Raw genomic sequence first — 10041 nt, forward strand, 5'->3', positions numbered from 1 at the left:
TTGAAGAAAATTCAATAGAAATTGCCCAAATGTAATCAATTAAAAAAAAAAAAAAACAAGAAGAAAGAAAGAAGATCAGAGAAATAACAAAACATTGAAAAGCTGTGGACCAACAAAAAATGGCCTAATATATCTGTAATTGGAATACCATAAGACAAAAAGTAGACAGAAGAAACAACTGAAGAAATAATGAGCACAAAAATTCTAATATTAAGAAAGAGCAGCAAACTCCAGATCTAAGAAGCTCAGGTAAAACTAAAAAGAATAAATGCCAAAAACAAATCACTCCTATATTATATTATATTCAAACTTTAAAGTCAAAAGACAGCAAAAACTTTGAAGGAAGCCAGGGGAAAAAAAAAACAAGATACATGCAAAGGAACAAATATTTAAAAGTTACAGCGGACTTCTGTCAGAAATTATACATGCCTGAAAGCAATGGAATAATATCATTAAACTACTGAAGAAAAAAATGTAAACCCAGAATTCTATACCCATTGAAAACACCTTTAAAAATGAAGATAAAATGTAAACTTCTTTTGACAAAGAAAATCTGAGAGAATTTTTTTTTTTGGGGGGGTAAAATGTTTTTTTTTTGTTTTTGTTTTTGTTTTCTGGAAAACAAGGTTTTTTTATTTGTAGCTATAGCTACAACCTGGCAGCACAGGAGAGGGTGGGGACATCCTGGAGGGAGTACAAAGGCTGCTCGGGGGCCGGCCGAGGGCGTGGGTGCAGCAGTGAAAGCAGCAGCACTAAACTTGGTGCCCCTCAGGTGGGGTCCTGGAGGACGGTGGGCAGTCCCTGTGGGATGGGTGAGGACTACACCCCAGGGTGGGGAACTTTGCACCCCAGGCCACCTCGGGCCCAGGGTCAGGGCACCTGGGATGCTAGCGTGGGGCTGGGAATGGGAGGGGCTTACCAGCACACTTGCATTACAAGATATGCTAAAAAAAAAAATCACCAGTTAGAAGGAATATGACTTCAGACACAAATTTAGATCTATGCAAAGACATGAATAGTCCTGGAAATAATGTTGACAAACAAATATATAATTTTGCTCTAAAAGATAGTGGATCATCAAAGCAAAAAAATAAAAATAGTAACAATTTATTGCATATTTATACCACATGTGAAGTTAAAATTATAAAAACACCCCAAAACAAGGGAGAAAGGAATTGAGAGTATGATGTTATAAGGCTCTATGAAGCACTATAATGTTATGTGAACATAAAATATATGATTAATTAAAAATATGAACCTGGCTGGGTGTGATGGCCCACACCTGTAATCCCAGCACTTTGGGAGGCAGAGGCAGGCAGATCACAAGGTCAGGACTTCCAGACCAGCCTAACCAACATGGTGAAACCCCATCTCTAGTGAAAATACAAAAATTAGCCAATTGTGGAGGCACACACCTGTAATCCTAGCTATTCAGGAGGCCAAGGCAGGACAATTCCTTGAAGCTGGGAGGTGGAGGTTGTAGTGAGCCAAGGTGGCACCACTGCACTCCAGCCTGGGAGACAGAGCAAAGACTCCATCTCAAAAAAAAAAAAAAAAAAAAAAACTGAGGACAACTATAAAAATATATATACTAAGTAAAAATAATAAGTGAGTGGTGTAGATAAAATGGAATCATCATAAAATAAATACTCAATACAAAAGAAAACAAGGAAAGAATCAGAAAACAAATGGGAGCATACAAAAAATAACTGGCAAGATGGTAGATTAATCCAAAAATGTCAGTACTTACATAGAATGCCAAAATACACACTGATTTAAGACTAGATTGTTACATTAATTACCAAAGCAACATCTAACTGCATTACGTCTTCAAGAAACTTACATTAGACATAAATATGTAGACAAATTAAAAATAAAAGGATGAGAGTATACAGATCATGCAAACACTAACAAAAAAGGCTGTAGGGGCTATCTAAAGAGTAGACAAAGTAGATTTCAGGAAAATTAAGATTATGAGTATAAAGAGAAGCAGCTTCATAGAATGACAATAATTCTACATATGCATTCATCTAATAGTACATCAAAATATATGAAGGAAAAAAAACTAACGAAATTGAGAGGAGAAACAGACAAACCCAATTATTGTTGGAGACTTAAATATCCTTCTCTCACTAATCAATAAAACAAGTGGACATAAATTCAGTAAGAAAATAAAAGATTTGAACAATACAATCAATCCACTTAACCTAATTGACATTTGTAAAACAGTGACTATACATTCTTTTCAAATGCATGTGGAACATACATTAAGATAGATCACATTATGGATCATAAAACAAAACATTTAAAAATGTGTACCAATTGAAACATACCAATGTTCTGTAACCATAATGGAATCAAACTAGAAGCTAGTAAGAGATATATACTTGGAAAATCCCAAAATGATTGGTTAGCAAACAGGACACTTCTAAATAACCCAAAGATGAATGTAAAAATCACAGAGGAAATTAGAAAATATTTTAATTTAATGAAAATGAAAACACAACCTGTCAAAATATGAGATGTAGCTAGAGCAATACTTGAAAAGAAATTTTCTAAGAATCCACCTAGGAAACTGGAAAAATAAAATCATATTATACCCAAACCAAATGAATAAAATAATAAATATAGAAATTAACTAAACTGAGAACAAAAAAAATAGAGAAAAGTAATAAAACCACAGCTATTTTTGATAAAAAAAATTGTAATCATCCAGCCAAATTGACCAACAAAGTAAAAGAGACGATATGAAGTACAAATATTAAGAATTTTTACAGGAAGACATCACTAAAAATATGACAGACATTTAAAGGATAATAATAATATTACAAATAACTCTATGCCCAGAAATTGAACAACTTAGGTAAATTGGGCAAATGTTTCAAGACTCAAACTGTGAAATCTCAATCATGTAACAGATAATCCAAATAATTCTATATCTATCAATTAGAGTGTATTTCTAGATTAAAGTTTCCAATCAAAAACACTTCAAGGCCGGGCGCGGTGGCTCAAGCCTGTAATTCCAGCACTTTGGAGGCCTAGGCGGGTGGATCACGAGGTCAAGAGATCGAGACCATCCTGGTCAACATGGTGAAACCCCGTCTCTACTAAAAATACAAAAAATTAGCTGGGCATGGTGGTGTGTGCCTGTAATCCCAGCTACTTAGGAGGCTGAGGCAGGAGAATTGCCTGAACCCAGCAGGCGGAGGTTGCGGTGAGCCGAGATTGCGCCATTGCACTCCAGCCTGGGTAACATGAGTGAAACTCCGTCTAAAAAAAAAAAAAAAAAAACAAAACACTTCAAGCCAGAGGGCTACATTGGCAAATTCTTCCCAACAGTTCAAAAAGAAGTAATACAAATTTGACATAATATTTTCCAGAATAGAAAAGAAGAGGGACCAGTTCCCAACTCATTTGGTAATGCCAAAAATGCTCTAATACCAAAACCGGAAAAAGACAACACAGCTGGGGTGGGGGAGGGTAGAAAGAAAAAATTACACAGCAATGCCCCTCATGAATACAGGGACAAAAATCCTCAGCAAAATATCAGTAAACGTTGGGTTTTGTTTGTTTGTTTTTCGTTTTTTTTTTTGTTTTTGAGAGGGAGTCTCACTGTGTTGTTGAAGCTGGAGTGCAGTGGTGTGATCTTGGCTCACTGCAATCTCCACCTACTGGGCTCAAGCAATTCTGTTTCAGGCTCTCAGGTAGCTTGGATTGCAGGCACAAGCCACTAGGCTTGGCTAATTTTTTGTATTTTAGTAGAGATGGGGGGTTTCACCATGTTGCCCAGGGTTGTCTCAAACTTCTGAGTTCAGGCAATCCACCCACCTCTGTGACTTTGGGTTAGGTGAAACACTGTTAGATACCAAAAGTATAATGCATGATACGTAATGCTTTTTTCTGTTAGAGGAATGAAAAGTCAAGGCACAAACTGGAAGAAAACATTTGCAATCACACATCTAATTTTAAAAAAATTGTACCTGTGAATAAAAATTCTTAAAACTCAGTAAGAAAATAGACAATGTATGTTTTAAAATTGGCAAAAAAAATGTTAACACTTCACTACACAAGACACATAGATCACAAATAAGTACATAAAGTTGCTAAAAATAGTCATTCAGAAAGTTTAAATTATAACTCAGTGAGATACCATTAATTAAAAAATGGTTAAATTCGAAAAAATAGGCAACAACAGCATTAAATGCTAATAAGGTCCACAGCAACTGAAACTTTGACAAATAACTTCTGAGAATACAAAATGATACAGCCCCTTTGGAAATGTGTGCTACATCTTAAAAAGTTATTTATGAAATTTAACATACATTCATCATATGACCCAGAAATTTCACTTCTAAGTAGATACCATGATGAAATGAAAATTTATATTTATACAAAAATGTGTATACAAATATTGATAGCCAATACATTTGTAATTGCCGAAAACTGGAAACAACTCAAAATGCTCTTCAGCTAGTCAAACAATAAACAAGCTGTAATACAGTCTTATAATAGAATACTACTAAGTCATAAAAAGAAATGAACTGTTGATATGTACAAAAACATGGATGAATCTCATATGCATTATGCAGAAGGAAAGAAGGCTCAAATGGCTATACAACATATAATTCCATTTAGATGACACTCCAGAAACGGCTAAACTCTTGGGACAGAAAACAGATTAGAGGTTGCCAAGGGCGAAGGAAAAGGGAAGGGATTGATTACAAAGTGGCATGGGATGATTTTGAAAGGAAATAGAACTGCTCTATATCTTGATTATGATGGTGTACGTGTTTGTCAAAAGCCAAAGAATTGTAAATCGCAATGAGTGAAACTTACTGTATACAAATTATACCTTAACTTTGAAAAATGAGATTATGAAAAGAATATATACTTATATGATTAAACCATTTTGGAAAAGGAAATGATAAAATTAAGTTTACTGAATATATAGGAAGTAGAAAATAGGATGAGATAGAAATTATATGAATTATAATGTTCCAGACCCTAATTGCATGGTCAATTCACTAGTGTTCGGTAATTATTATGCATCATTGCTTACATATCAGTTACATGTATTCTTTTGTATTTTTCAAACACACAACTTTTACACAAAACAAAAGGAAGTGCCCTGCAATTCCAAAACCAAACAACAAAGAAGGTACATTATTTAAGTGAAAAGGGCAGATGAAGAATACCTATTTCTTGATGTGGAAGTGTGAGATATAAGACTATGCAAATTTTAAGTGGATATATACTGGCAAATATATATGTGTGTATGTGTTGTGTGTGTATACACAAATGTGTGTGTGTGTGTGTGTATATATATATATATAGTTTCCTTTCTATATAAAATAATGTGTTTACACATTTTACCATCTTTAGTGACATAGTACTTTATTCTAACCCACTAATTTAGAAAGCTTTAATCCCTGAAAACAAAATGTTCTCTTTCCTGTTTTGTTTCAGTTTCATTACCTCCATTTTGAATTTTAACAAACCCATCCCAATTTCAGTGTCATGTACTACTATTGCAATCCTAAAACTTGACGGTCTTCCTCTGAGTTATATATGTGAATCGAATATGTAATGTTCAATATCTTCACAGCCATACCAATGCAAGAATTATCATAATTCACTGATCAAGTATATATTTTAAAAGAACCCTGCTCAGTCATGCAAAAATTCACAATGGTATCTTTAAACCCTCCAACTCTTTGACTAAATATTTCACATACTCTTTAATAAGGGTAATACAAATATGAAATACTTCCTTTTTAATTGTCAATATATGACTGCTAAATATGCACATGCAGTTGACATGCTGCCCTGCCACTTGCTGTCCAGAGGGTTGGAAAAGCAGCTGTCACCCCGATACTAGTGATCAGATCAGGGGAGCAATCAGGTCGGGCATGCACAGACTCCATTATCTTATCAGCCTTAACTCTGATCTTGCCATCCTACTGAGAAGGGCTATTAGAGGCGGATCCAGGAAGGGCCCCAGCTGCAAGTTTTTCGTTAGTTTTCTGTTAGTTGCCATCAGTGACAATTCACCATGGAGTCTCATGGGAAGTACTGATCCACAGCTTCCATCTACAGACATTAAATCAAATCGTTTTTTTAAAGTATTTGCAAATCTTTTTTTTCCCTCCCTTTTCCACTCCTGTATCCCTAATATAATTTATTTATATTGTTCAAATCTTTGCAGATACTCTTCCCAGATTTTATCATGGACTAAAGTTTATCTGAGTTAAAACAGCTCAAGACTTCATGCACAATGGGTAAAAGGAAATGTAAAAATTAATGTATTCATTCCAGATTGCACTTAGCTAACATCTTTCTTCACTTGAGTTTAACAGCTCAAGGGATTGCAAAATTATTGCATCAGCTTGACTGTGATGCTTTGTTAATTTTTAAAAAATAAAGCTTTAGGATCCAGTATCACCCTACCTTAAAATGCTATTATACTTTCCTAGTGGCTACAGAGTCAAAGGAGCTGTGTAGTCTCATTTAATCTCTTTGACTCTTCAGAGATCTGCATACCCTACCAGTCTCCATTACCTCAGGAATTATGATTGGATTTAACCTTCTGCTCATTGAATTAGTGTCAGCTATCATTCTTAGTGTACATTTGTTAAATTCAATCTCTCCTATAGGGGAATGCCAGGCAGAGAAATGATAAGTGTATTAAATAGCCAGAGAGGAAAGACGGCAGAAATTGAGACTTAGAATCACCGTGCAGATAAAGGGAACTAAGTTCATGTTGCTGCTTCATTTCTTTCGTGGAGGATACAATCACAGCAGGAAGCGTAAGCCTTTATAGTCAGCCTTCCTGAGTGTAAGGAATACTAAGTGACTCAGGACTTTTCTTTTCCTTAAAGTGAAGAGGTGTTTTTTTTTTTTTTTTTTTTTTTTTTTTTTTAAGTCAGTTAGTGCTACTGGGAAAGCAACCATATGGAAAACTCTAAAAATTCAGGTCTTCCGTTAATCTTCAAAAAAAAATTACAACATAGGCAGTAGCTGTGAACACTTCCCTCCAGCAAAGCACAGCATTTTTGACCGCTGGGTCAGAAACGAGGCAATCATATCCTGCTTAGCCACATGGCTCACAATATGGAAGCACCCCTAATCTGCAAAGGTCCACAAGTGGGTTAGAGTGTGCTTTCATCACGCTTTCCTAGGAAATCTCTCCATGTCTGAACTAAAATAAACAAAATTACTCAGAAAATATGGCAAAATAATCTGAGCACAAATAAAAAGCCAAAACTTTAAAAATTGGTCAGCAGAAGCAATATATCACATTATTAAACTCAGGAAAGAGAAAGCTAATCGGTTCAATGGGGAAAAAATATAAACCAACATGCCCACTAAAAAGTATCCCACTCCACCTATCAACAATCCCAAAAAGAGAGCTGACTGATTTCAGAAGCCTCCAGAACAGAAATATCCATAAGGCCCAAAGATAGGATAAAATATAAAGGAATGACCAAACACACTGAAACGGTATGTTGCATGCCTAGGGCCTAAAAGGAATCGAACAGCCCAGAACATAAATTAAACAATAGGACTAAATGAAATTTAATGTAGGCTGGCTTTCATTTCATTTCCCTTTTAGCTCTGTTTTCTAAAGAATTGGTTCCTTAGGGTGAAACTGTATGTGTTTTAGCTTTAGGGAGAGAAAAATATTTTGGCATCCTAATATAATGTTTTTCTAACATTTTTCTCCCCAGCATTTCTTAAAACAGCAAAACATCCTGAACCTCTAAAAATAAAGACACCTGAAAGGGGCTCTGGGATCAGACTGCTAGAGAGATGCAAAACCGTATTCACAACATGTAAATGCAGAAAACAACTGGCCTGGACTACAGAAAGAGGACTATACAATAGGACTAACTGGAATTTAATGCGGGGAAAAGGCATCAGCATTCTATGAGGAAACAAGCTAAGGAGGGGGCAGGGATAAGTCAGGTCTGTCATTCTACTATGGTAAGAGTAAGAAAACTAAATACTTTAAAATTTTTAAAAAAGGAAAATATCTGGGGGGATTTACATAAAACTGATAGGAATGTTTCCCTCCCATGAAAGGAAAAGGATTGGGAATGACAGGCAGATAGTCCAGCACAGGGTCTCTAGATCAACACTGCACAGCTGTTTAAGATGGTCTGCAGAGTTTGGGGGGAGGGGTACATGGTTTCACTTTGTCACCTGGGCAGGAGTACAGGATCAGGGCTCACTGTAGCCTTGACCTCTCAGGTTCGGGTGATCCTCCTACCTCAGCCTCCTAAGTAGCTGGGACTATAGATGTATGCCACAATGCCTGGCTAATTTTTGTATATTTTGTAGAGATGTAGTTTTTGCCAAGTTGCCCAGGCTGGTCACAAATAGCCTATGAGTTTGTGCAACATTGTGGTCTTGGTCACAGGACGCTTTAGCTTTATTTGCAATGTTTAGCTTGTACAACAAAAGCAACTTATTTTGCAATAAAAATAAAATTTGAAAAAAGAAGATGTTAGCTTTTTTCTGCCCAATTTTTATTAAGGGAGGGTGGCCAGGGAAGTGGAGACATTAGAAATGATACAAGTTTGTAGAAATGTTTCAGTGTTTTCTTCCACCACACTTTTGCCAGGAGATCATGCCTATAAGAATGAGTGGTCTACCAAAGGACATGAAGGAGATAGCATTCTTCATGATGGAGGCATTAGAATGAGAAAACAAACACAGATAAAAATGCCCATCATCACTAATGACAATAATCTATATTTAACAAAGTACAGGCATTGTGGTAAATCCCTAGCAGAAGTAAAAATTAGTATGACTCCTTTGAAAGCAATTTGTCAAAAAGAGTCAAGAGACTTAAAATTTCTGAGATGCTTTAACGCAGTAATGTTCTTTGGGAAATCTATCCTAACGACATAACCTTGAAAAATAAGATAAGTTTTATTCAAAAAGATGTTCATCACAGTATTCACTATAAATGAAATTGTGTCAGAAAATAGAGAAATTGTTAAATAAATCCATGTGGTAATATACCCTGCAGCCATAAAAATGTCCAGGCAGAATGTAACCTGAAAAAAAATGTTTGCAATATAATATTACATAAAAAGCAAGATGTAAAATGCTATATATAATGGAAGTCTGCCAGTATTTTTTAAAGTTGTACATTGAGAAAAGACCAGAAAAGGGGGGTAAAAACTATTTACATTGACTGTCTTCAATGTGTACAATTCTTTCTTCATTCTATTGTTTCTGTATCTTCAATTTACTCCAGTAAAGAGAAATACTATATTTTTAAAATTGAGCTGAGTAAGAGCAATGTAAAGGTAAAAGTTATAAATGTGAGCCACACCAATGTACATTTTTCTGTCTGATATTTAAATTTGTACAGCTGATACATGAAATTTGATGGAAGAAAAAGATAAATGGCTGCTTTTTATGTCAGCATTTTACTGTGAAACAAGTAGGCATCCACCTTTCTACACAAAATTCACCCAGCACACCTAAGATGGAAACTTTTAGGATGGCTGACAAGTAAAGGAAATACAATTAAATAAGTGATTGAGTCAGGCCTAGTGGTGTGTACCTGTAGTCCCAGCAATTCAAGAAACTGAGGCAGGAGGACTGCTTGAGCACAGGATGTCGAGGCTGCAGTGAGCTATGGTGGAGCCACTGCACTCCAGCCTGGGTGACACAGCGAGACTCTGTCTCAAAAAAAAAAAAAAATATGATCATGGAAATAATAACTAAACTTTCTAAACTTAGATAAAGATTGTGTGCTAAAATGAAAAGACTGAATGTTTTGAGTGCTGAGTGTAGTGCAAATAAGGATATAGGGATTTATCTACTACATTACTGTCTTCTCAGAAAGAATGTAGTAGAGTACTAGTGATAGGACTACTGTCCATCAGGCACTTTTATTACATCATTAAATCTTTAAATTACATCTACAATATAGGTATTATCCCATTTTAACAGATGAAAAATCTAAGAAAAATTTCCCCAAGGTAAAAATAAATTCATAAGTTTGAGAAACGTTGTCATTTTCTC

The 10041-nt window shown here is 35.4% G+C and overlaps 1 long non-coding RNA gene across 1 annotated transcript; it reads right to left on the bottom strand.

The window, feature by feature from the left end:
* Positions 1-610: 610 nt before the first annotated feature.
* Positions 611-6109, bottom strand: LOC116565945. Its single transcript, XR_004275678.1, has 3 exons — positions 6095-6109; positions 4350-4351; positions 611-914 (listed from the first exon to the last, which is right to left on the bottom strand). It is a non-coding gene; the product is annotated as an uncharacterized LOC116565945 (long non-coding RNA).
* Between the last annotated feature and the right edge of the window lie 3932 nt (positions 6110-10041).

The sequence above is a fragment of the Sapajus apella genome, unplaced genomic scaffold (genome assembly GCF_009761245.1).
Source record: "Sapajus apella isolate SASKATOON/1434 unplaced genomic scaffold, GSC_monkey_1.0 scaffold42, whole genome shotgun sequence".
NCBI lineage: Eukaryota > Metazoa > Chordata > Mammalia > Primates > Cebidae > Sapajus > Sapajus apella.